This window comes from Camelus ferus, chromosome 33 (assembly GCF_009834535.1).
Source record: "Camelus ferus isolate YT-003-E chromosome 33, BCGSAC_Cfer_1.0, whole genome shotgun sequence".
NCBI classification, from domain to species: Eukaryota; Metazoa; Chordata; class Mammalia; order Artiodactyla; family Camelidae; genus Camelus; species Camelus ferus.
Window position 1 is genome coordinate 14,125,193 of NC_045728.1, and position 27,939 is coordinate 14,153,131.

Sequence of the window (27,939 nt, forward strand, 5' to 3'; positions counted from 1 at the left end):
TTTCTTATTTGTTCCATCTGTATTTTGTTCTCCGTTTCTTCTTTTTCTGCCTTCTTTTGTGGGAATTGAGTACTTTTCATGATGCTAATTTATCATGTCTGTTGGCTTATTAGCTGTAATTGCTTTTAAAAATATTTATGGTTACTTTAGGATTTATAGTATACATCTGTAACTTGCCAAAGTCTGTCTGCAAGTGGTGTTACACTACTTCATATGTAGTGTAAGAAACCCTAAATCCTGTATTTTGAATTTTCTCTCCCAGCCTATGTTCTACTTTTGTCATACATTTTACTTTTATGTATGCTATACATTTCACAGCACATTATTATTATTATTATTATTATTATTATTATTATTATTATTATTATTATTATTATTTTAATAGTCAATTAATTAGCTTTAAAAATAAATAAATATTTAAAGGTATCCTTTTAATAATAATAGAACATTCCTACACATTTATCCACGTAGTTATTTTTTGGTGTACCTTAGTCTTTGTAGAACCGTATTTTCATCTGACGACCATCTTCCTTTTGCCTGACAACTTTTTAAAACTTTTCTTATAATGTAGATCTATTGATGAATTCTTTCAACTTTTGCGTGTCTTAAAAAATCTGTTTTTGATTTTTGAAAGAGAATTTCTCTGGACGTTTCATTCTAGGTTGACAGATTTTTTTTTCTTTATATGGTTTAAGGATGTTGTTCTGCTATCTTTTTGCTTGCGTTATTTCTAACGATAAATCTGATGTGATCCTTATCCTCTTTCTATATGTACAATATGTCATTTTCCTCTGGCTCCTTTTAAGGTTTTCTCTTTATCACTGGTTTTGAGCAAGTTTATAGTCACAGGATTAGGTGTAATTTTTGTCATGTTTCTGTGCTTGAAGTTCATTGAACTTCTTTCCTTTGCTGTTGTCCCACAGCTTAATGCTTGTTTTTATTTTGCTTTGTTTTGGTTTCGTTTGTTTGTTTCAGTGTTTCATTTTAGGCAGCTTCTACTATTCTATCTTTAAAATGGATCTTTTTTTCTCTGAAAAAGCTAACTAGCTGTTAATTCCAGTGTATTTTTCATTTTACATATTGATTGAAGACTACCTCTATAAGTTCTATTTGAGCTCAGAAAAAATCTTATCTGTCTCCATTTTGAACACATGTAATATAGTTATATTAAGTCTTTTAGTATCTTTGCCCATTCTGTCGTTTGTGTCAGTCTGGGTCAGATTGACTGATTGATTTTTCTTCTCAATGTAGATCTTATTTTCCTGCTTGCTTGCCTGCCTGCAAATCTTTACTTAGATGCTAGACACTGTAATTTTCCTTGTTTGGTGCTGGGCACTCGTGTATTACTCTTGAGCTTCGTTCTGGTTTGCAGTTATGTTACTTGGAAGTAGCTTGATCCTTTTGGTTCTGCTTTTAAGATTTGTTAGGTGGTTGGTACTGAAGCAGTGTTTGGTCTTGGACTAATTATTGCAAGACTTTTCTGAACACTGTCTCTAATGCCTGGGAATTAGGAGGTTTATGTTCTGTGCAGTGGGAACAGGCACTATTCCCAGCTTGTTGTATGTTGCTCACAGTTCCCTCTAACATGTCAGGTAGTTTCCCCCAGCCCCGAGTAGTCCATCACACTGATGCCATGATCAGTGCTCTGCTGAGTACTTGAGACGGACCCTCTGTAGATCCCTGGGGCTCCATCTCTGTATGACTCTCGCCTGCTCAGCCCTGGGTCCTGCACACACTAGCTGCCTCGGTCTCTGCGCTTCACCTCAGTTTTCCCTCCCTAGGCTGTTTCCTAGAAACTCTCCAGAAAGTAAGACTGAGGCAGTAGTAATAGTAAGTCTCATCTCATTTATTTCCTGTCTCTCAGGAACCACTGTTCTTTTTTGCCTTGTCTTGAAAATCATTGTTTCTTTTCCTTTGTCTTTACTGTTGTTTTAGGTGGGTGGGTAAATCTGGTTCCTGTTACTCCATATTGGCAGAAAGCAGAAGTCTTCATTAGTTTTAAATGTAGGCTAAATAGCCAGTAATTAATGCTGAATTCTTTAATAGCTGGGTTATGGTGGCAGTTGGTATATGCTGTGGATGCACCTTCCTCCAGAGGTGGGTGTATGGGGAACACGGAGACCAGTTATAAAACCCAAGTTTTGCGGTTATAGCTGCATTAGTCAGCTTGTGCTGTTGAAACAAAATACCATTGACTGGGTGGCTTTAACAGCAGGAATTTATTTCTGACAGTACTGGAGGCTGAGATGTTCAAGATCAAGGTGCTGGCATGGTAGATTTCATTCTGAGACCTTTTCTCTTTGCTGTCTGGTGGGAGCAGGCACTATTCCCAGCCTGGTGTGTGTTGCTCACCATCCCCTCTGACATTTCAGGTAGTTTTTACCCCAGCCCCCTGAGTTCATCACACTCATGCCCTGATTAGTGCTATAGGTGGGTGCCAGCTTGCTGCTTGCTCACATGACCTCCTCGTGCACGGAGAGAGAGATCAAGTTCTTTTCCTGTAACGGCGCTAATTCCATCATGAGCACCCCATCCTCATGACCTTATCTAACCATAGTTACGTCCCACAGGTCCCATCTCTAAATACTACCATACAGGGAGGGGAGGGGAGTAGGGCGAATTTTGTGGGGATACAAACATTCAGTTCACAACAACAGCCATGAGTGAAGTGCAGTGTTCTGTGACCCTAAATCTTCCCTGGGTATCTTGTGTAGATTGCGGTTAAGTCCCCCTGAACCGTATATCTGCTCTGGTCTCTTTCTTCCTGCTCCAGCAGGCTCTGTGGCAAAATAAGGAACGCTTTACCCATCAATAGACCAGAACCTTACCTGTACTTTTCTGGCAAGAGAATTTTTGTTCCCATAATTCTTTTTGAAGTGCCAGAAACTTACTCAGTTCCACTGGATTAAAGAGAGCAAAATTATCTGCTTGAATCAGGAGCAACTTGTAGGAAGAGATCAGGGCTGTGAAGCCTGTTGGGAGATCTGCATTTATAAGAAGATGGCTTCAGCAAGGATAAGCCATATCTTAACATCTTAGTCTTAAATGACGGATTTGTTGCAAAGAAAATGGAAGTGGATGGAATCAGTGCTGTGTCTTTTTTCCTGTGGCAGCATTTCAGAATAATGTATTGTGGCTCGATTTTTGCTTGTGCCTCTCCCTTCAGTTAATATTAGAGTCAGAAGCCTGATCAGACACAGTGCTGTTTTTTTCCTTCCTAATCAATGCTTGTGGACAGGTGAGATCTCTAAGGATATTAATAAAATCAAAAATCTTCTGTGAGTGAAGTGGCTGAATTTTATTTCAGTTGTTAATGTTGAAAAAATGCAAATGTACTTCTTTCGTTACAGAGTTTCTGGGATGCCAGTATGCCCTTAGATTTGTTCAGAATTTTCTGTGGCATCGGAATTTTGTGTTTTAAATTACTTCATAGCTTGCTAGCTGTCTTTTCTCTGCAAATCTGAGAGAGGTTTTTCTTTCCAGTTTTAACAATTAATTGAAAAATAAAATTGTGTCTGTGTTTTGTTAACAAATGCATCTTTTGCTAGGCTTCTCATAGTAAATGGGATTATAAAATCTTACATGTCCAGTTTGTATCTGAACAAAAGATTAACCATTCCCATAGACTCCTAGACAGTTTAAAAATAAAATAATTGCCTCTCTAATGTTTTGCAGGTTTGCCTAAGGTTTGAAGAGAAGGTGCCATAGGAAATATATGCTTGGATTGTGGGATTTGTCTTTCTTTTAGTGGCTGCTTTGCAGTGAGACTGGGTTGTGCTGCTGATTTCAGTGACGCCCTCATTAAGGAAAAGAGGTCCCTTTTAGGATTCATCTAACAGATTATTTTTGCATACATGAAAATGCAAAACAAACAAAAAAGCACAATGGTCCACTCAGTCTGCTGAGCACTGGGGAGCTGTCAGAGGGCTGACACACCTGTCCCCCTCTAGAGCTGTGCTGTCAAATGGGGTGGCCACTAGCTACCTGTGGATATTTACATTTAAAACTAAAGTTCAGCTTCTCAGTTGCATCAACCACATGTTGAGAGCTCAGTAGCCACGTGTGGTTATTGGCCACCATGTTGGACAGGACAGATGAGAACATTTCCATCACTGCAGAATGTTCTCTTGGACAGCACTGTATGAGAGGTATTACACACATTCATTTACCCCAAAATGTGATTGTTGTAATGATGTTTTCGGTTTTAGAATCGCAGTAACCAGGGGACAGACAGGAAAACAAAACACAAACAAAAACATGCCACAAGGAAAATGACTGTGGGCTATTGGTGTGTTCTTGTCACTCTCTGGGCCTCTGATATTAGAATTTTCCTTCCTAAATATTATCCCCTCAGAAGAGAAATCACTATGTATATATATTCAGGTTTCTAAAAAGGCTCTCATATTATACATCAGTCTCTCAATTACTTTGAACATCAAAATAACCTTCATGAATGCTTGCTAAAGATGCAGGCTCAGATTAAAAAAAGAGGCATGGTGGGGGAAGAATAATGTGAGAGTGGGGGATTAACAGATACAAGTCCTATGTATAAAATAGGTAAACGACAAGGTCCTACTGTAGAGCACAGGGAACCTTATTCAGTAGCTTGTAATAGCCTATAATGGAAAAGAATATGAAAAGGAATATGTATGTATATATAAACGTGTAACTAAATCACTGTGCCATGCACCAGAAATTAACACATCGTAAACCAACTCTACTTCAACAAAAGTAAATAAATAAATAAAATAAAAACACACAAATTAAACAGAGGCATAGAATTTTAACACAAATATAATAATTTAGGTATGACCTCTCAGCTACAAGTGTTGGATATTATTGTAAATAAGCCTTTTAAAGAACAGATAAAACAGTATGGCAAGCGTCTTTGTGATGAAGACCCCAATTACGTGTCTGCGAGACCCATGAAAAACTGTCCGACTATTTAGTGAATTGGTGCTCTTGGCAACTGTGGCAGAGGTGACTTTTCAAAAGTGCCGTGTCTCAAACAGCCTCCGACGGGAGGTGATTTGCTCAGGAAGGTGTCCCAAAAACAGTAGCTCTGACAATAGTAAAGACACTTTCGAGCCTGGGGAGTTCTTCATGAAATGCGAGAGGAGGAAAAACAAAGCACTTTTCTAAATTAAATATATTCTGTGATGTTGCATGTGATTTTGAACTTGTACATGTAACTAAATGAAGGAAATGTACCCTGGCATTTAGCCATCTCTATCTCAGTCCTCAAAGTTAATATAGTCAAGTTATGTATATATATTATTTAAAAAGCTTTATTTTTTGAGGAGATCATCTCTATGGAAAAAGGGAGATTTTCCCTATATTTAGGATTCATTTAAGTTTGTATCTATACAATGTCTACGTCTAGAGATAATCTTACTGGTTTCTTTTTCCAAGAAACTCTTAGAGTTCACAGAGGAGTATTGACTTAAATTCATTAAACCAATGAGAGTAAAATTAGAAGACAACTGAATAATCTTCTTAAAATAATGCCAAAATTTATAAAATTGGTGCATATATTAAATGAGCCAAAAGTGCACAGAGAAATAAATGCGTGGAGTAAAACAACATGTTAACGGTGGTTGACTCTGGCACTGGGGATCCTGTGATCTCTCTTTGCGCCTTCATTTTTTTTTTGTTGTTGTTTCATTTTCTATGATGAATATGCATTCATTTTATAATTAGAATAAAAAGAAAACTTATCACTGAAAAAAGGACATATTAAAGAGAACTCTTGGTTTACACTTCCACGTTCTGTACATTAACTCAAGTAAATGGAAAGGAGCCTCTTTGCGCAAAGACTAGTTCCATGTGGTCCCTGGTTGCTCTTCTAAGAGAAAGTGTACAATCAAGCCAGCACCTGTTGTTTGTTTTCATCTTAGCGGTATTCAGAATGTCACGCAAAAAATAAATTTAGGCAATTCTCATGTCAATTATTAAGACTTTTGTTTTCCTCAGTATATATGAGAAACATGGTGTGACCCATCCAAGGTCTGAAATATCCCAAATCCCAACTGCCGGGATGCTGGGATACCAGGAGGAAGGACCGACCATGTGTAAAGTAGTTTTAAAGTGCCCAGTTCTTTTCAGACCATCTCACATTAATTCCTGGGGAAATAGTGTAGGAAGATTACTTTGGAAGTGAAGGTAATTTCAGTCTAAATTTTTTTTTTTTGTCACTACCTTACTATGACCTTGAATAAGTCAAATTATATATTTACAATTTCCTCTGTGTTTATTCTTCATTTGATACTTGAAGGAAGTTTTGTTTTTCGTTTTTTGGGTTTTTTTTTTTGTAAATTATTTTGACCTATTTGGAAGAAATGTATGTTCTAGGAAATTTGAACACAAGTCTCTTCTTGGTATGCTATTTCTCTTCTTTTCTACTCTGCCGCCAGTTGCTACATCACACACTCTGTAACAAAAAGACTTATTTCTTTGCATGTTGCTGTGATGAGCGGAAAAGAGAAAAAGATTAGCGACTTGCTGCATTTAGAAAGGGACCTTTTTTCACGCTGTCCCAGGGGATGTGGACTCTGGGTACTAGAAGACTAACCCTCTTTACCGCCTTACAAAAATGCCGTACAGGTGACCTGCGTGTAAAATGCACTGCCTGTTGCCTTGGACATCACTTGACACTAAAAAGCTATGCATTTTGTATTTTTGCATGTCAGAATCTTAGCCAGAGGAATTAAAAATAAATATTTAAGTAGGTTCCTGACTTTTCCTATCAAGGAGGCCCTGAGACAGGCAATTTGCTTAGCAAGTCTTTTTGTTCGCCTGTTTTTGTGCTGCAGAGAAATGTGCTGTTTGCTGCTGATGATTCCAAATGCGCAGGCATTATATGATCATAACAGAGTAGAGAGCCGTGCCGGTGCTGTCTGGGGAGGGCTGTGTGACGACATGTGACCCTAGCGACGGAAATAGCTGTGCCCCGGCAAAAGGAGCCATTAATCTGAATGAAAATGTTACTACACAGTGTTGGATTCATTCTGGTCTTTCATGGCAGCAGCCCTCATGTATAAAACCTACTCTGAGCTCTTAAAGTGTCAGATCACTGGACGGCTGAGCCTAGGTTAACTGTGACTGTTAGGGGGCACTTGGGTCAAATCTTCCTATGTTATCAAGACTGATTTTCTAAACGCTCTGGTCCTGAAAATTGATTCTCGGTTTAAGCAACGTTAGCAATGTGGGCATTTCAGCATTTGGGGTTTGATATTTTGAAAATATTCACCACTTTGCCCCCCCCACCCCCACAATCTTTTTTTGCTGCCTTTGGGACACCTGAGCTGGTATATGAAGTGATTAAAAAGTTATACTAGAAGTCTTCTTGTGTAGTTTGGTAGATGCCAGTAGTTTGTTAATCAAAAGATTTTCCACAGATTAAATACATACATTCAGATTTTTATTTTAACGTTTATATCTGTAACTACCACATACATATTTCTTTCCATTTTTATTTGCCCATATTTGATGTTAGGTCAAGACATTTTCTTTTCTAGTTGGAATTCCCCATTATCTTTCTTGCATAAGCCATGCCTGCAGTGCAATCTATATGATTTCCAGTCCATGTCTGTCTAAATCGGTTAGTAATTTAAAGACATTGTGAAGCCGTCTCAGTGAGGAATCCCCCTAGACGTTTCCTCAATTTCCCTCGAAACTTTTGAGTTATCTAACCTACATGGATGCAGTGAAAATTGTCACATGACACCTTTGTGAAGTCCTTTCAGACCTGCCTAATTTTTGATAGCAACCACAAAATCACTTTCTTTTTACACTCATATTTCATTGATTTACTTGGTATCATATATTCACATACTATTTAATTACATTTTTGAAATTACATGATCAGTCATAGCTGGAATAAACAGGTTTGGGAGCAAACCCAGTGAACTCATGGAAAGCATGCAACTCAACTGGTGGGACTAGACACTCATGCACACAGTCGAGACTGCCACACGCGTGACTCTTCAGAACACCCTGAGCATCACTTAGCGAGTTTTACAGGGGAATGGAGAGCGCTGCGGAATCAAGTTTTTCTGTAAACATCTACCAAGAGCTACAGCTGAAAACTGATTCAAGCATTTAACTTGCACATCATTTTCCTTTCTCATTTCCAAATGAAAAGCCAGATATAGTTAAGTAAATGTTAATGAAAGTGTTATTAAATGAGATACATGTCAGTGTTACTATTATAAGTTCTGAATGGGCTATTTCCTACTTTGGGCTTGATTATGTGTGTAGTGTATTAGTTGATTGGTTTGCAATGCTATTTAAAATTCTCAAGAGTATAGAGGGATATGTCGCCAAATGAGAAACCGAACTGGAGTATGAACTTAAGTATGGTACTGACTGTGACAAAATTCTAGGAGTGTCACGGATATCTGTATACTGTGTCAGAAGTCTAATATTGCTGGAGTGGATCTGGTCCCTACCGGACAAGATAAATAAAAGCTTCTCCTCTTCCTCCCCCTCCTCCTCTGTCTCTGTCTCTCTCTCTCTTTTTTGTTTTTCTTCATCTTCTTCTCACTTTATAATTTACTCCGCTGTAGAAGATGCCTGGGGGACTTTTTAAATGGTGACATTTCTGGCCACGTTAGATGTATGCTTCTACCAGACCAAGTCCAGGTGTTTCCATTGGGAATCTGAGGAAGGCGTTGATTTAAGCAAATGTTTACTTAAAAAGGAAAAGAAGGAGTGAAGGAAAGATACAAGAGAATGTTAATTTGGGAGGGTTTCAGGTATAAAAGAGACTTAAGGATGGATGTAAATGTAAATGTTAGGAACACTGCTGAAAGGAAGACTCGGTCTGAGAAAAGAGTTTATAGAAGCAAATACTTCAGGGAGTGTAGGTTTTGAGACTGAGACACGCTCGGTGCTGGAATAAGAATGAACGTATCTTAAATTTCACCTGAGAGGGAGCGGTGAAATGTATTCAAAATTACAAGAAGCAAGCAGTCCCAAGATCATCTGATTCAGGCCCCAGTGAAAGCACTGGAATAGTCCAAGATTCTTAGCCTTCCTGTTAGAGAACGAAGTACATTCTTCAGCCTTTCCTAGTTGAACTGATGAACTGATCAGTGGACCTTGAATCTAAGGAAACAAATTTCTGTTTATGTTAAACCTCCTCTATTGTGTTTTTGCATGCATTCATCTTATTCTTTCCATTATTCTTAACTTAGTCATCCAGATTGCTGCTTAAAAGGGAAAATTACCCTAAAACGGACTTGGCAAATAAACAAATCTATCACTGTCCAGGGTTTCTGAATCCTTCTTAACCCATTTCTTATAAGAAGATGAAGGAACTGTTTTCTTTCATACTGAAAAGCCATTACCTAGAGCACCCCTCATCAACCTTGGTCCACAAGTTGAATGATTCAGTAGAATTGAGAGGGTTCTGACATTCAGAGAACAGCGGCCAACTGTCAGAAAACGGTAGGAGATGGTAATAATGACCTCCATTTAAGGTCACTGGTGCTTGAAGGCATGCGGTATTTTGGCAGTAGTTATGCCGGGTCCTGCTGATCATGGAGCTGGTGCCAGATTTACTCTGTGGGGCCGAAGGAACTTTGTGGTGACAGGAAGCAAAGGAGCCTGAGCTCTAGGCTTGTACAACTGATCCTTAAGGGAAGATTTATCTAGACTGGGCGTGTCTGTCTGATTTTTCTGTTGGTAGAGACTTGAAGAAATCAGTGAATGAGATAGACATTTAAGTTCAGCTCCTTTAACAGACAGTGGCAGCTTTACTCGGTGTTCCTGTCACCGAGCGCCTAGTAGGTGCTTGACTGTTGAATGGAAGGTCAGCTGCACTACATTCTCGGGAATGCATTCACAAATGTGATCCATTTGCAAAAGTGATGCTGTTACGGGTACACGAACAGTGCAGAGTTTATCTTTTGGGGTTATAAGCGTAAAAATACTCGATGACCTCATAGCTTTGTATTGATGTTTATTTGTGAAGAAGGACTAAGTAGTATCTTGCCTCTTTCACTTCGCTTGTAATCATTCATTGTTAAATACAGGCTTAGGCCATCTGTCCCTGCCACAATCTGCCTAGATATGGAAGACTGTATTATAGAGCTGCTTAAAAAAAACAAAAAACAAAAACCTCTCATAATCTGTTTATACTGTTATTCTCCAGGCATTTCCCTAAAACAGTTTTAAGTAAATTTCCTACCAACTAAACCACAAATTTATCTATTAATTAAAACTATTTTTGTTGACTAGATCTCAATGCTCCTGACGCCTGTGGGAATTGTACTTAGCTATTTCTTTTCTCTTGCAGATAAGGTAGAAAACAGGAACCCTCGTCAGGTTTAAAAGGCAAAATACAAAATTGTCAGTTTCCTGATATCAAGGTGCATTCTTCTGAGAATCAACATTCCAAATGGCTAATCTAGTTAAATCTCAGCGGTACAAGATAGGGCAAAGGGGGCTGACCCTGCTTTGGCCCTTGATTTGATTTTATTTCATACCAAGTGCTTCTTTGGCAATTCTGCCTCATCAAGATTCCATAGGTGTCGGCATCATTAACCTCAATGAAGAGTTTATTACAAGCCATTGTTAGAACTTGTTTTTGAATAATATTACTCCATTATTTAAATGAGACAAACTGCCTATCCCCAAGCTGAATCCGCTGAGTTTAAAGTTGTTCAGAATCTGGAAGGATGAGGTTTGGGCTTGTGATTTGGGGCAGGGGTGATTGCTTGTGTGTGCGCAGGCGCACACGGGTAGGGGTCCAGCTGTGCCCCTCCATGGGCACAATCCGAAGATACTGTTATGAATTTTCCTCGACATAAATTTGGTTCTCAGAATTGCTTCCTTCTCAAGCAGATGCAAAATACAATGCAGAACCATAAGCAATCATAAATAATGGCTGTATACACCGTTCAGGGTCAACTTCAACAAGACACGGGTCACTCAATGTATTCAGAGGCTTTAGTGCTGCGTCTACCCTGGAACTCTTAAAATGTTTCAAGTGAGAACTGGGGAGTCATAGGGAGAATCTGAGTTGCACATTCTGATTTCCTTGATGGGCTGTAGATTAACTGCAGAACTGACTACTACTTCATTAGAATCCTGGTGACTTCTCTATGGTAAGAGAATTACCAAGATACCCAGCTTTGCATGTCTGGAAAAAGCACCAGTTTAAAAAGGATCCTTTGTTAAAGAGCTTGCAGAGACAAGCACCAGATATTGATGGTGATTCAGTGTTTTATGCTGTATGAACAATCTTGAGACCTTTTCCTTTTTTTTTTTTTAGCTAAGTACCCCCTCCATCACACACACATCTTTTGTCTTTTTAGCGAGATTTGAGAACCAAGAAGTAGGGCATTCTCAGTTACACATAGGTATAGAGTCTTTTAGGGATTCTTAGAATGTAAATTACAGGTTAAAACGTAGCTTGAGTACTTTGAATGCCAAGTCCATTTGTACTCAGTAAATATTAGTGATCGCCATGAGGACCACAGATGTATCCAGGCAGCTCCATCTTACTGTCAAATTAAAGTCTCAAAAAAATAAATTTGGATCTCGTTGAGTAGGCTACAGGGGCACAGTAAGACTTTAAAGAAAGAACATCTTTAGAAGGGGCTCAAGGTCACAGTCATCTGTCTTTGAAAATGTGTGACTTGCCTCCCAGACCTTTTCATTTTGCCTTCAGACTGCAACCGTGTTCGGTCGAGGGGTCCTGCCGACAGCACCACCGCACGAGTACAGTTCCTTTTCTGTACATCAGCACAAGCGGAGATTGCAAGGCTGCTTGTGGCCTTAGGACTTAGTCATGGAATGTAAGGAATTTCCAACAGGAAATGTGCCTGGCTTTGACATATTTTCATCTGCTGCAGTCGCTTAACCTGCATGCCTTTTGGGTGTCAGCATTTAATTCCAGGATTTCATCCGGAATGTGTGCATATAGGGTTTTCTCTCTCCAGTGATCTGTTTGATGCTGTTCGGGTACAGTCCCTGTTACCATCAATAATCACGTAAGCAGTGTTAGCAGGTTTGGGCAAATGCTCCATTTCAGCTATGCCTGAGAACGTAAAACTTTTATCAGCAGGATAATTTAATTTCACCATCCGTTTTTGGTTAGGTACAGCCACGAAGTCAGCAAAAAGCCCGATCTGTTTTCAGGTGGTGCATTTGTACTGTAGTTGTACTTATATGATTTGGCTGCTTTTTGAGTCTCCAATAACCAGTACAATATCAATGTCAGATTTTATATGGAATTTAGGCGAAAGTCAGAATAACAAGTCTACCACTTTATTGCCAAAGAAAGGCTTGTGTATGCTGTCCTCTGTATGATTCATCTTCTCAGCCAGTTGTCCAAAGCAGAATTTGACATAGCAGTGCCCGGCGTGTAGTAGGTCCACAATGAATGTGTGTAGCCATTACTGTGGTTGTTATTCAAGGATCTCAAAATAAGTTTGAATGAAGGAGGCCAAGGAATTGAAATATCCTGGGCTAATTTTGTGTGATATCACATTTTAGTGTATGCCTTCTTCTGTTCAAGGGTCTCAAACTCCACACTACCAGAAGAGTTGTATCTGGAACAGTATAAAGCCAGTGTGTGTGTGTTTGCATGTGGCATTCTCTTCTGTTTAAACTAAAGAAAATTAGAACATTCAACAATGATTGAATCAGGACCGTCTTATCTTCTCCAGCCTTAAAAAAGCCTTGTTCAGTGCTAGGCACATCACAGACACCCAGTAAATATTTATTGGCCAACTAGCTCGGGGCTGGATATAAAAGAGATGTACAGTTTTGTAAAATGGCCATTTGAAAATGTCAGAGTCGCTGTCATCAAGGAAGGGACCTATTTCTCTAAGGAAGTTCCTATTATGACTACATCTTGTCTTTACCTTGGGCTGGTCTTCTACCAGAGATGTTACTCGAACGACTGAGCTGTATTGAAGTACCTACTACGTGCCGACCATTGTACTTGGCGCATGAGATACATCCTCTCACCTTAATATATGACACTAGTTAGAAATATGAGAAATTTGATATTAAAATGAAAGAGAAGTTTTAATTCAGTTCTTATTTCCTGAAACTACCTAGTAATCCTGGTAAAGGGAATCTCTTGCCTTGCCGTCTGCACTGGGTCTCTTCCAGAAGCCCATGCCCTGGAGCAGTGTACTTGACCACTTAGCTGGAAGATTGTCAGTCTATGTACGGACAATGTTTTAGATCCTAGAACATCTGTAGAACAGTTTCTCCAAAATCCCCACCATCTGAAGACGAGCCACACAGATGTGCCTCTCATCTTGTAGTATTGTTTTTAGAAATGGTAACGCATGTGTGTATACAAAGAAACACTGAGAGTCTTTCTTGATGATTGATTCAGGATTACTCATGTTGGTTTTGCTTGCTTGATATGAGAAACACAAAACATTTATCTTTCTCTTCTGACAATAAAAATAATGGTCAGTAGAAATACTCATCGGGCACATGACGTGCTGAAGGATAGGGAACAAGTCGTCCGCGTGTCGCATTTGGGAGGCAAATTCTTAGAAAAGCAATTAATTCTAGATTGATTGCACCCCTCAGTTTAAAGGGATGAGTTTAGTGGGAGAGATGATATTTGAAGCAAAAGGTACAGATTTGTGTGTGTGGTGGAGTAGATGAGATGGTCCTATTGTGCAGCGCGTTTTAAAATTACCGCTGTTACACCGGAAATTGACACGACATTGTAAACTGACTATACTTCAATTTAAAAAATAAATAAATAAAATAAAGTTACCGCTGTAACATGGATGAATCTCAAAATAATTGCTCTGAGTGAAATAAGACAGGTAAAAAAAAGTACATACTGTGTGATTCCTTTTCTGTACAAGTCTGGAAAAATGCAAAATAAACTGCACTGAGAAAAAATGGATCGGTGGGTGACTGTTTGAGAGGTGATGGGAGGAGGTACAGGTACAGGAAGGAGGAATTCCGGGTGCGCACAGGGACATTTGGGCCGTGGTGTTTCTGTTCATTGGCCTGATTGCGGTGATGGTTTTGCCGCTGTGTACATACGTCAGCTCTGTCCATGTTACAAATGTGGGGTTGACTGTCGGTTATCACTCAGTAAAGCTGTTAGGAAAAATACTTTTTAATGGCACTTACCACGTTACAATCAACTAATTGCTTAGTATCTCTTTCTTATATTAGACTGTAAGCTCCAGGAAGACAGGCTCTTTCTGTTTCGTTTTCTGTCTGAGTCCTCAGTGCTTAGTGTGAGAGGTACCCGCTAAAAACCCATCTACGTAAGATGAGGGACTGAGTAGACGTGGTACCCAGGTCACGTGAACCACTGACAGCTCTTGTGCACTTGCTGCGAGCCAGGTACTATGCTAAAAATACATGATTTTATTAATCTTCATAATGTGTTTTTTTTTGAGAGACACGATCTTATTATCCCCATTTGATAGAAAAGCAAACAGGCTCAGAACAGTTAGGTCGAGTGCTGGAGACCGCTGGCTTCGGCGTGGCCGGAAAGCTCCAGGCAGGCTGCCTGCCTTAAAGCCTGTGATGACCTCAGCACTGGGACCCTCGGGCATTTCTTGATGGCTTATGTGGATTTTTATGAAGCAGCAACAGGGGAATTTGCGGGAATACAAGACTCAGTTCCTGGCATCTCACCTCCGACACAATAGGAGCTCAGTAAACATTTAAACATGAGTGAATGAACCCACTGCTGAAAGGTCTTAGCAGAAAATCCTTTTCCTTTTGTTTATTTTCCCTGTATTAATAGAGCAAAGTTGTCCTATTACATGCGGCTCTGCCTGAAACCCGAAGGCGGTGCGGGGCCAAGCAAGCAGGGGAGAGCCCCTTGGGGTGCAGGTTTCTGCCAGCACCTCCAGCCCGGCTCCTGGGGGCCTCACGGGCTCTTCCTCTCCGTGGTCACGTCGGAGGTTTGTGCCGGGGGGAGAAGAGAGCATATATTTAACTTCCTTCCCAGTTGTATTATTTCTTAGGTTTTTCTAAAAGCTAGTTGATTTTTGTAAGCCAACATTAGGATTCCAAAAAGGGATTACAAAAATGTTTGCATTGTACTGTTACAACATGGTTGGAATACACTGTTTTGCCCTTTTGGTTATGATACACATAATGTTTGAATTGTAGAAGACAAAGAATGGATACGCTTCTGAAGATACCTACTTTTTTTTTTTTAAGGTAATTTAGGTTTGTTTTTTTTTAATCTGTTATAACATCAGAAAGAAAAAAAAATCAGTTTATCTCCAGTTTGTTTGTGTCTTTTAACGGTAGTGCATTAGACTTACAAACACCACCGACATCTTTTGAGTTTAAAGCTAGTACTTCCCAAACAGTGGGTGTTATTTCTCATATACTACTAGGTAGAGGTCCCTTTGAGATTTTTTGTGGACTGCTATTTTCCCTGGGGTGCTACTTAAAAAAAAAAAAAAAAACTTGGAATGCTTTTTAGCTCCGTTCCAAAAAAAAAAATAAATTTTCAATATACCACTGATTTCATTAGACCCATCATTCATTGACATTCTCTTATTTGTTCATCTAGTTCATTCAAAAACTATTTATCCAGGCCACACTCTGTGCCAGGGTCTGTGTTAAGTATGGAAGATAAATGGGGACCATTCCTAAATGCCTTCTGCTTTCGTGGAGGGGATTTATCCTTTCTGCCTATAGTTTTGCTTTTGAAGACATTACAAGATCAGAATTGTTAATCCTTTTGCATTGACTTATCGGATCTGCCAAAATCACAGGCTATTGAGGTCAAGTTGCTTGGCCTTACTGCCCTCGTTTCTTATTTTATAAAATGGGCATAGTAACTGCTTCTCCCATGTGACTTATGTAGCAAATAATGTACTTCAGGAAAAGAGTTATGAAAATGCATAGAGTCTAAGCGAATAATTCAGTGATTAACCACTTTCTGAATTCGCGCACGCACGTGTGTGTACACATGTGAGATTTGAAGTTGAACGAAATCTATTTAGTTTTTGATTTCTAGGTAATTTGCCTATAACTTGATTTCTCTTGAGATGACCTTTGAATTAATTATTTACTTATCTTTGTTTTCTGTATGGAAAATGCTGAAAGCTTGGGGGTTTGAAGTTTAATAATTTTGATTAGTGTCATTTTTGCAAATTAAACTTCTCCAAGATGTATAGGAGTGTTTTTGTTTAAGTGGAAGGGAAATTAACACAGACAGGATTTCTTTTAACTGACATAGGTAGATACATTAGCGATGTTTAGGGAAATCCTCTCTACAGAGTATTGGTGATGAATAAAATGAATGCGTAATATCTTATAATTAAGTTAATGATCACTAATTTGTGGAGAGTCCTTCTTTTTAATGATATCAAGGAACACTCTGGAGACACTGAGGTGGTTATCCTTAATTTCAGCATTATTTGAAAAATTCTAGTTACTGTAGTCCTGTAGTTTCCAGGGAAATTTCTTATGCACATGAACTTGCTTTTCCCCATGACCTCCCTATTGCTATGGAGGGTTTAATTTATCTTAGATTATAATTATCTGGTCACTTGCAAATCCCTTAAAGGCAAAGGCTACTTCACATTGAAGTTTGCATCTCCGGTACTTTGATCAGGTCCTGTACACATTCAGCTTTAGAAACCGTTGACTCACTTAACAGAAGGGTCCATCACCAAGGCTCAGAAACTTCCTAGTATTTCTTGACCCTCTCCCTTGCAGTTAATTCCCAAGTCTTGAGAATCCGGGTTGCATGGGTGGAAAAAGTTTGCTTGGTCCTTGACTGCAGACAAATCTAAGCTTGCATATCTCCCCACCAGCTGTGTGACCTTGGGTAAGTTAAGTTACCCATTCTTGGCTTCTTTGATTTTTAATTTGAAACTGTGAATCAGCATACTTAATTTACAGAATTGTGAAGACTTAATTAAAATAATGAAGACTAAATATGATTGGCACATAGTAGGTCCTCAGAAAATGATAGTTTCCCTTTATCTTTTTATCAGTAAACCCTCTTCAATAATCTTGAAACTCTTTCTTTGCACTAGATTATTGTAATAGTCTCTTAACCGTTTTCCTTGCTGTTCTCAGTCTCTTTTGCTTTCAGGTCAGCTTAGCTATAGCTGCCAGATTACATATTCATTATTTACTAGATGCTACATGCCAGACTTTTCCTCTCCTGTTCATGATTGAAGATAAACAAAGAACCCATCACTGCCTTGGACCTCGGGACTTAGCCTAGACCTAGATCTGGAGACTAGAGACTGAGGTTGGTAGTCAGTCTGACCATAACCTAGTTTTCTAGCCTCATCTTCTACCACTTCCCTTCACTTTACAGTCCTTACCAATTGAGCATTCTGTTCTTCCTCATTCTTAGGGATTGGGATGAGATATCCAAGGACCCAGATAGGCTCAGACCTGTCCTGTCAGTCACCTCTCCCACCCACTACCCTCTCTTCCTGGTGCAAGAAGGGACAGGGTAGGAATCTAAGTGCCAGCACCTGGGGCTCCAGTGCAGAGTTCTGAGAGAAGTTGGATCGGATCGTGGGTTTAGGCTTGAACCCAAGTGATGCCTTCAACTCCTCTGTCTGTTCCAAGTCTTAATCTTGGAATCTCACTGCCTCTTGGCAACCCCAGGAAAGACAAACCGAGAGGAGGAACAGATAGCTAGAGCTCCTATGTGACAGGGAGTAAGAACGGGCCAGCCAGTCTGCCTCGGGAGGCTGGGCCTTGTCTAGCTCTGCTCACTACGAGAAGCCAGGAAGCAGGAAGTTAAAGGGAGAACTAAAAATGGGTGCCGACCCTTAACAGTCAGTGTCTGTCCACTTGTAACCCTCAGTGCCATAGACTCTGAGCCATTGTGACAGGTGAAGAAGTCCTTCTCTCTTGGAGGTCAGTTGGACAGTATCTAGGAAAGCAGTGGGTAAAAGTCGATGGCGTGGAGACAATGGGATAAACATTTTATTCCTTCAACTCCTATTATATGACATCAACTGATAATAATGTTTGTGATAGTCCCCTTCCTTAAAATTTACTGTAGCTCATAGTCCCCTTAGAATGTCCTCCTAATTCATTCTTTTTTGTTTGTTTATTTGGGGGTTTTTTGAGGGGAGGAGTGTAGTTAGTTTTATTTCTTTCTTTATTTTTAGAGAAGATGCTGGGGATTGAACCCAGGACCTCCTGCATGCTAAGCATGCTCTCTACCACTTGAGCTATACCCTCCCCCTTCCTAATTTATTCTTTATTCCTTTTCCTCTCAGCCCAAAGCAGTTTATAAGCTCTTTGTATCCATCATGGCAAATGTAATTTCCATCTTTCATTATCCTTTTTCTTACATTTTATCTAGTGCAATGTGTGCGTCTTCAGTGCATCCTGTCGATGAAGTGCTGTACTCAAGTGCTGGAAATATACTGTATAAGGCTTAATTCCCAGTCCCTGAAAACAATTAAGGTCTGCAAACACGGAAACAGAATGCGACAAGGTGTTTATTTCCAGAAAAGAAGTGCAAGTGATTGATGAAGCTAGAAGGACCATCACTGGTCAAGTTGCCATATCCGTGGGGCACCATAGTGAGGAGCTCGGGTTTTATCTTATTAGAGTATTGGAAGACTGCTCCATGTGAGGGATATTAACCGGAAGTGTGCCCAGATCAGATCTGCATTTTAAGAAGGTCACTCTAGGAGTTTTGTGAACGATGGATTTAAAGGAGGCAGTGTTAGAGGAAAGAAGACCAAGACAGAGACTATCACCAAGATCTAAAGTTTTTTTTAATGGAAAAACATTTTATTAAACATACTCAACTCACTTCCAATGAAGTGATTAATTTTTCATTTACATTGGTGTCCAGTGTTTGTCTTCTGTTCTTTTTTTTTTTTTTCTTTCTTTCAAACCAGCACCAAAAAGTAAAACTAAAATACCATGGGTATAGTATATAATGTAAGTTAACTAATGGAAAGTATATACATTTGACTCTGAAACGAAGAAAAGAGAACAAAGCAATGATATTATCGCCTTCGAGGGTCTTTTTCTGTGTTCTGAGAATATCAAGTCATGGTCAACTGAGAGGATTTCCTTTGTGCCAATGAAAGTAACAGCATAAGATCATGAGACTCCGTACTTTGGAACACATTTGTACAACCAAAAAGGTACAGTGCTTGAGTGTCCTGGGGCTAACCTGGAGCAGTGACAGTTGGGAGAACCACATAGGAGACACAGTCAACATGATTTGAAGATGACCCTCACGTGGGGGCTTGTTTGTTTATGTGGATGCTGCTGAGAAGGAAACTCGGAGCAGGTTCGTGAGGGAAAATGATCAAGTTGTACTGTGTCTTCCTTCCTGGATTGTAAGTTTCTTGAAAGTAAAGTCCCAGCATTTGTCCATTGGTCTGTCCATCCCTTCATCCCTCTTTCCAGCATTTAGTGGGTATATACTATGTGTCAAATCCTGAACAAGGAATGTGTGCATAGTGTGTGAGTACGTGCTTTTGTAGGATTATATATCTGTTTATCCTCATCCTAAAGTTGTCCAGTAGTATTTGTTGAGTGAATTAGGTGAAAGGATTCCTTGAAGATTATTTGAGAAATATGACCGAGAATGAGACTACCTGTTATTGACTCCGTCCCCGGCCCCAACATACACATAGACTCACCGGAAAATACAGCCCGTATGAGATTTACCAGTTATAAACGTCTCTGCATGTGAGAATACTTTGATCACTCAGGCAGCAAAAGGAGTGGCTGTTGAACTTTGACTTGCGAACTCACAGACAGAAAATGGCGAAGAGTTGATTTCACAAAGGGTGGCATCCACAACGCCTTGCGTTTCATTAGCTGAGCAAACTGCGCTATGGAATTAAACTTAAGGATAGGTAGCAGCGTGTGGCTATTTCCATTTAAACTTAAGTAAAATGAAGACTTCAGTTACTCAGTTGCTCTGGTCACATTCCGGAGGCTCATTAGCTGCACAGGACAGTGCTGATGTGGGTGTACCCATCATCCCAGAAAGTTCTTTCGAACACCGCTGTTAAAAATAGTGTAGTGTCGTTCAGGCATCAGCTCCAGATCTGACTGCCTGGCCTTGCAATCTGGCTGCGCCAGGCACTAGTTGAATGAAATTTACCTCTGTCTTCCCTCAACTGAAAGATGGGAATAATAATACTGATGTCATAGGCAGTTGTGAGAGTGAAACAAGTTAATTCCTCTAAGATACTGACTCAGAACAGTGGCCAGCGTTGAACAAATGCTGTGTGTTTGCCATCAGCATCATCGTCATCATCATCTTCTGTCTTCTGATTAAGAAACACATGTTCCTTGAATGTGGAAGGGAAAAGAATTTGCTCTGCTCACTCTCGAATATTTTTCTCCCGGAGATAAGCTCTTATCTGGCTTCTGTGGGGGAGAAAAAAAATCCCTCTATTTTAACCAGCGCTCTACATAGCCGGTGACAGTTAAATAAAAGTGTCAGTTTAGATGTGTTCAAGGCTGTATTGGAAGCCTGTTCCATATGAATTGTTCATTCGTTCATTCATTCAACAAGTGTGCGGGGATTGCTTCTTCTGTGCAGGGTGCTGTATTTGCATGAGCTGGGGACGAGGCAGCACCATTCGGCGCTGCAAAGCCCTGTGCCAAAGGGACGCCTACTCTTTGTATGAAGCTGAGATAGGCTTTCCTTTACAGGGCTGTTGTGAGACTCGGCCGAGATGTTGCACTGAATTCCCTTTTGTAGATTTATACTCTTTTGGAGGTTTTGTTATGGTGACTTGGGGACCTTTAATTTTTCTTTTTCTATTAGATTCTTTTCTAGACTCTTAAGGCAGTGGCCTTTTCATCACTGCACTTGTACAATTTGTTATTGGTGTTATTGGGAATTGCTGATGTTAAACATTCTATGTCTTTGGGGAATATTAATAAGCCTCTTAAAGTACTGTTCAATTAGATTCCCTGACCTGCTGTCCAGAGGTTGAGGTATCATTAACCGAGGAAGCGTCTATGGTTTCAGTGGTGATGGGAAAACCATTGTCTGTCTTCTCATCTTTGTCTTGCCTGTTTCATTGGCTGTCACCCTGGGAGCAGGGGAGGAGCAGGGTACCCCATTCCAGAGCCCCAGAGAATGACAAAGGGAGAGCCAGTTGGATTTCATATCACTGTTGTGCCTATTTCTGATTTAAAAAATGTTTGCTATATCCAGAGGTTTGAAAGATTAATCATTTGCCTTACTCCTGTGGAGGATTGAGTCTTTCTGCCTCAGGTGTTGGAGTCAGAGTGCCGTATTTTGTTTGCATAAAGTTTGAAGGATTTTCTTTTAGGTCTTATATGGGTGAATCTGGAGACTTTCATTGTTCCCTGGTTTCAGCCTTGCTAATGCTGGGTCTTTAGATCAACTTGCCTAGGATCGAAAAACCATTCTTTTTTTTTCCCCCATGACACCAAATACTGTCCTCTGGGACTCCAAGTGGCCATGAAATACTTGGGTTTGATGTTGGTACCTTATGCCATCAGCCGCCTATCTGTTGTGAAATTCTTTTGTCGTCAGATTTGTGGTTTCCTTTTCAGGTAATAGATCATCCGATTTAGAGCATGAAGGTACACCTTCCTAAGTTCCTATGACAGAAAGATATTGAGCCAAATACCAGAGGCCGGACAAGCTGGCAGGAAATTGCAAACACGGTGGAATTTCCAGTGCTTTCCATTTTTTGAAGTCATGGATAATTTAAAAAGTCCTCGCTTTTACTTTTGTTTGTTTCTTTGCTTGCAACCACGTCTATCTGCCAACCTTTCTGAAATGTCATGATGTAATTATTTTAACAGGCACTGTATGCTCCTTTATTTGGGGGATATTAACCTTTCTAAACAAAAGGAATGTTAATATACACTGGAGACACGACTAATGGGATTTCATTTTTCTTGTTAGGCAAGAAGCTTGATTTTTTTTTTTTTTAACTTCTCGTAAAAGAACGCGACAAGTGAAATAATTGCCTTAAGCTAATCCATGATAGCGATTTTAAACGTGACTTTCCAGATCACGTTTATGTGGCTTAGAATGAATAATGTGATTTTCTTGTTTTTGTTTGCTTTAGCTAAACAGTGTTGAAGGATGATATAAATTCAATGAATTCAAAACAAAGGAAATGCTAATTGCTAATGCACTGACTTCTTTTAAGGCATGAAATATAGTGTTTAGTTCATAAGCATTGTTTAATTTTATATACATTTAGTTAAGTTTTTGAAAGTTAGGAGAGGACAAACTCAGAATAAATTAGCTGTTATCTTTATCACTGTGTATTCCTATTGGATATTTAAATATATATATAACCTGAATATGTTGTCCCTTTTATGAAAAGATAGTGGTCACAATAAGGCAGTGCTGTTTTAAAATTTAACAGGATGCTTTGTCTCTCTCTGGTTCTCTCTCTCCTCCTCTCCCCTACCCTCCCTGTGGAGACGGGGATCCACTGAACTATTTTCAAGCAATTCCGAATCACCCTTCGACCAATAGCATGCCTTTGCGATGGGGCAGCAAGCATTAGAGGAGGTAAGGCAGTGAAACTGATGAAAACAGACTGGTTCACGTGGGTGTCAAGCCCATGATTTTGACCTTGTTATTAAGGACTCTCTGTCACCAAACTGCCTAGCTTCCCCGGTCTGTGGACAGGTGCAGTGTGAGTGGGGCATGCATCATTAATCCCTTTGCTGCTGGGGGGACCTAGAACGGTAGGGTGGGGGGGAGAGGGTGGAGAATGCTGCTGAAGGGAGCTGTGATCTCTGCCAAGCCCTGGCACGGCTTTCCCTTTAAGCAACAAAGATGACAAGTTTTTGCTATTTTGGATTAGTGAGACAGTATGAAATGGTTTCCCTTCCCTTCCAGGCAAAAATACCAACAGAATCTGCCTTTGGAATGAAAGTGCTAATTTCATTTGGTGGCTTTCAGACTTGAAATTTGGGCTCGAACAGGACGGTGCATTAGTCAGCTGAGGCAATGGCGGTTATTTTTACAATGCTAATTATTATTTCATGACAGTGATTTACTTTATGTTGTCTGCCGTGTACACCCCCAAACTAGCCATTGTTTTGGGAACAGAATTGGTTGGGCTGTCAGGCTCTTTTTCAAAGACAAATCTTACTGTTTTGTGGGTCTAGAAACTTCCCTGCAATAAAGAAGAGAGCTTTTTTGTGGAGAGTCTTGCATATAAAGTGTAGTCTGGGTAAATATTCAAAACTAATAGGTCTATATTTTAGTCCTGATTTTCAAAGTGTGTTTTGCTGACACCTTAATCGCCTTCCTTTATCTGCATTAAACTTAATCTTTCCCAGGATGTTTTACTAGGATGCAGCTAAATTGTTGTTCCTCACGTTGAACTTAGAAGGGAGGGACACAGATAGTTAACAAATAAATACAAAATGAAATTTCATATAACCCCGTGATGCGTTAAGGAAGATGAGTGGAAGACAGAGTTGATTGCATGTCTGGAAGCATATCTGCCTGATTTATGCTCTAATTTTAGTCCTGAGTTTCCTTTGTAATAGTAAAATGTCACATTAGCATGTCCCTTTTAATAATCAAATATGCTCCCGGTGACAGTGAATACACGCACGGAGTCTGGCTGAGGGTTTCTCAAACTTCCTAGGCCTGTGACCCTTGCCGATGTAGTGAAATTGCCCAGATGACCCTCCTGTCACATGTTTTTAATTGTAAAGCACTTGAAATTAATCAGGTTTTATTTCTTTTTAAATAAGCGCCTCAAGAGCAGTGGTGAGCTGTTCTGCTCACGACACTTATCCACTCTTGAAGAAAATTAAAGATTGGAAAGGGCCTTGAGTCTCAGTGGCAGCAAAGCCATCCATCCACCCTGGGCGACCAACAGCAGACGAGAACCGTGGTTAATATTTCTCTACCCCGTCTCTTGCCTGCGCACTTAGTGAAAATTGGCATCGGTGAATGTAACAAAGTAAAAAGGGTTTTTGCATTATTACCACCGATCTTCAAGTGGTCATAATCCAAGATTTCAAGTACCTCAGTGAAGGCTCAGGTTTTCTACAATTCTTACGGTGACTGAGTGCCTTTCATTTAAACTCCACTGAGCTAATCTTTAGGAGAATTGGAATCTGCCTCTGAACTAATTATGATTTACAGAAATTGATAATTTGTCTTCTGCATGTGTCTGCGGGAAGAAATTACTATTCAATTTGATTAACAAATGACAGATTTCAGCCCGGTAATTTACCATCTTTATTAGCAAACTTAGAAAACTTCTAACAGTAATCTTTTCACTCATATCAACTCTATTCTGGTAAAGTTTATCCAGAAATAACAGTGACATGTGCAGCTTTAGCAGCACCTACCTTACCTGTGACAGATAATTCTGGGTGTGGCTTGTCTTTTCAGTCCTCAAGCACAACCTAAGCGCTCAAACCGAATTCCCGTGAAACTTGAAACTTAATCATATGTAATTAACTTTTAAAAATGAATGCTCCATTCTTTTGAATACATTCCTGAAGAATTTGCTCAAAATATATAATGTTGTATAAAAGGAAGCAAAGCATTATAACAATCTTATTTTTTCATGCACCGCTTTGTCAAATGTTTTTCTTTCTCTTTACGTGGGTTGTAGTTGTGTGTAATGAACAAAACTATTAGTGAAGGCTGAGCTGTAACATACAATGGACATGGTGAATGATTCTGAAACCTACCTGGCGGTGCATAACTGAGATGGAAAACAATTACAGCATGGCAGTGAAGTGAGGGCATTCAGCTTTCTTTATAGGAGTCACCTGGGGTCGTTTTTAAAATGTGTGCTAGTGTACATGTGTTTGTCCAGTTGAAAAAAAAGTCATCTATTGTACTGAGCAGCCGAGTAGAATTCTCACAGTGCTTTACAAATGCCCTTTCAGACTTTCATCTCAGGACAATCTTATCTTCCTGCCTGTCAAAAAAGGGAAGTTGAACTTTTAGCCTTTTAAAGACCCAGAGGTAAAGTTTAATTTTTATAATGACGTGAAATAAATGTTCTATTATCTAAGGATTAGTTCACCGGAAAAGTGGGAGATGGCCTCGTGTCTCAAGGATGCAGCTTGTGTGTGATGCTGATATGAAAATGGACCTGCCAGATTGAGTGATGGGAGGTGCTAATAACTCCAAGTGGGGAGACGGAAACAACATATTGCACACACCTGCTCTCAGCTTTATGTCAGTCTCATTAAGTTATTGAAGGGGTGGGTGTATTGGGGAGGGAGGGGAGTGACACCTATGCCAGGGAGGAGCTATGTGTGGAGCTGGTGCCCTCCAACTTCACGAGTAACCTGGGTGTCTTTTGCTTAGAAGTCTGTCAGTCACTGAGATTAATCCTTGACCGTAGACTTGAGAACGCAAAAGAAGTTCAGATTGTTAATAGCAGTCTATCCTAGGCGGTTGTATTGGCAAGGAGGATGGTTTTATTCACCCGTGCCCCCACTGTAGTTTATTGGTGTTGCATTGAAAAATGTGTTTCTATACTCATTTGACTTAGGAACCCTCCATTTTTTTCTATCTCTTTGACTTTTAAAATAAATCAATAGGCATTTCTCCCTGACCATGTAGGGTTTTATTATTCTTTTTTAAATAGGACTGGACTTCCAATCTGATCAGTGAGAAGGAATCACTTCAGACAGTTTGCCAACAATTGTTTCTAGTAATGGTCACTATTCTAAACTGGAACAGTTTAACAACAAAATGTAAACCCAGGAACTGGATTGTGGGGCAAGTCCTCATAAGGCATGATGGACCCTGGTGGACTCCAAGGGGTGGTTCTTCTCCGCTCTCCCTGACAGCTTCTGTTCATCCCAAAGAAGCCAGGGAAAAGTTGAGTTCCAGAGAGAATGCTGGCCAGCTCTTCGTTACAATCAGCCCAACAGAAAAGAAGCTTCAAGGAATGTCTTTCGACAGTGGGTTCCTGATATTATTTAGAGTTGATTTTGTGATGTGTGGTAAAATTTACCCTTCTTTTGCTTATTTTCATGTTGACTTTCATTTATAGTCCCTAAGCACAGAACGCCTAAAGCATCAACAGATAAGGTACTGAATGCTTAGGTGTAATGCGGGATAAAAAGAAAGGATGTCTGGAAAACCTAGTGAAGAAGATGATTTCAGCTTACATTTTCAGAGAAACAGCTTGATGCATGGATATTTTCCTTTTTAATTTATAATTGGGGGTTTGGGATTGGCGGATACAAACCACAGTGTACAGAATAAACAACAAGGTCCTACTGTGTAGCACAGGAAACTGTATTCAGTGGCTTATAGTAACCTGTAATGAAAAAGAATATATATATTCTGTCTGTCTATCTATCTATCTATCTATCTATCTATCTATCTGAAACCAAATCACTATGCTGTGCACCAGAAACTAATTGTAAGTCAAAAAAAGCATGCAGAAAATAAAATAAAATATGACCTGAAAAAAATTTTTTTAATTAAAAAAATCAAAGTTTGAGATTAACAGATACACATTACTATATATAAAATAGATAAGGGGAGGGTATAGCTCAAGTGGCAGAGCGCATGCTTAGCATGCATGAGGTCCTGGGTTCAACCCCCAGTACCTCCTCTAAGAATAAGTAAATAAGTAAACCTAATTACCTCCCCCCACCAAAAAAAAAAAAAAAAAAAAAACCCAGCATCTAGCTCATATAAAATAGATAAACAACAAGGACCTACATTCAACTTCTTGTAGTATGTTGTAATGGAAAAGAAACTGAAAATATGTATCTGTATGTATGTATACGTATAACTGAATCACTTTGCTGTACACCTGAAACTGACACTGTAAATCGACTACACTTCAATAAAAAGCAAGAATTTAAAAAAATTTTTAAAAATCAAAGAATCACATTGAAGTGCAAACAAAAATAATTGAGTAAAGAAATGCCTGAACATTGGGGAGGTGAAGCAAGAGGGCTCCTGGGTCCCGGTGGGGGAGGAGCACCACGGTTAAGCTCTGCCCAGTGGCACCCCTGCCCCTGGCCTCTCTCAGCAGAAAGCGCTACTTGGAAAGAACAATAATCATCAGTGACTTAGGTGCTTGCCAGCTCGGTTGTTAGGGATGGAGGTAAAGCTAAAGATTAAAGGCGGCTTGACAAAATCCTACACACCATCCAGCTGGGCTTTGCACATTATGAGATGTGGTAGGACAGAATGAGGGTGTTTTTAAAAAAAAAAATTAGTGCTATTATGCAGCTGGAGGGCACTGGGCTGAGTTGGGAAGATGCCAGGAGAACTTGTGCTGCTTGTGTAGATAAACTTGCAGGGCTTCAGCTTTCAACTCCATCCAATCCTTTCTGTCAGATTCTCTTAACCTTGTCCTGTCCCTTGCTGAGCACTGACATTTTCAGAGCAGAAGAAAATCATGTTAAATTTATGTACGAGGAGGGGGATGTCTGTGTGTTTTGCTGGACTCTAGTTTTAAGGCTTTGGGCTCTTTTGATGAGTTCTGTCCTTGGTTTGTTTTGTAGTCTCAGAAGAGCTTATAAACCAGTGCTGGTCAGGAGTCTCATTTGGATGCTCGTCATCTCTGGTCAGCATGGTAGCGTTTGGTTCTTTGTGGTGCTTCTGCAGAAGCGCCTCAGCCCCTACTGGGGAGCCAGAGGGCCCCCAAGTAGCCTGCTGCTGCTGGACTGTTTGGTCTGTTTCCACCCAGACAGTGCCATTTTTGTCAGTTTACTTTATTGGGATTTTGCCCAAGATTTTTGAGTTTTAAAACAAATATTTGGAAAATTCAGATGTTGGACGATTATGAGAGGCAGGCCTAGAAAGGAAGGTTTGGGCCAAACTGTAGAGGATCTTGAACCTCTGCCAGAGGGGAAGATGTTTTTATTTTATCTGTAGACAGGTAATGGGGAACCACTGCAAATGACTGAGCTGGAGAGAGACAAGGTAAGGATGGACTGGAGAGAGACTCGTATCAGAGAGTCTGGTTAGAGGGCTGTTGTCCAGTTGGGATATGA

General features: G+C 39.8%; 1 protein-coding gene across 4 annotated transcripts in view; it reads left to right on the plus strand.

The window, feature by feature from the left end:
* CADM1 (cell adhesion molecule 1) overlaps window positions 1-27,939 on the plus strand; it is a 315,991-nt gene that overhangs the window by 122,520 nt on the left and 165,532 nt on the right. The window lies entirely within an intron of this gene.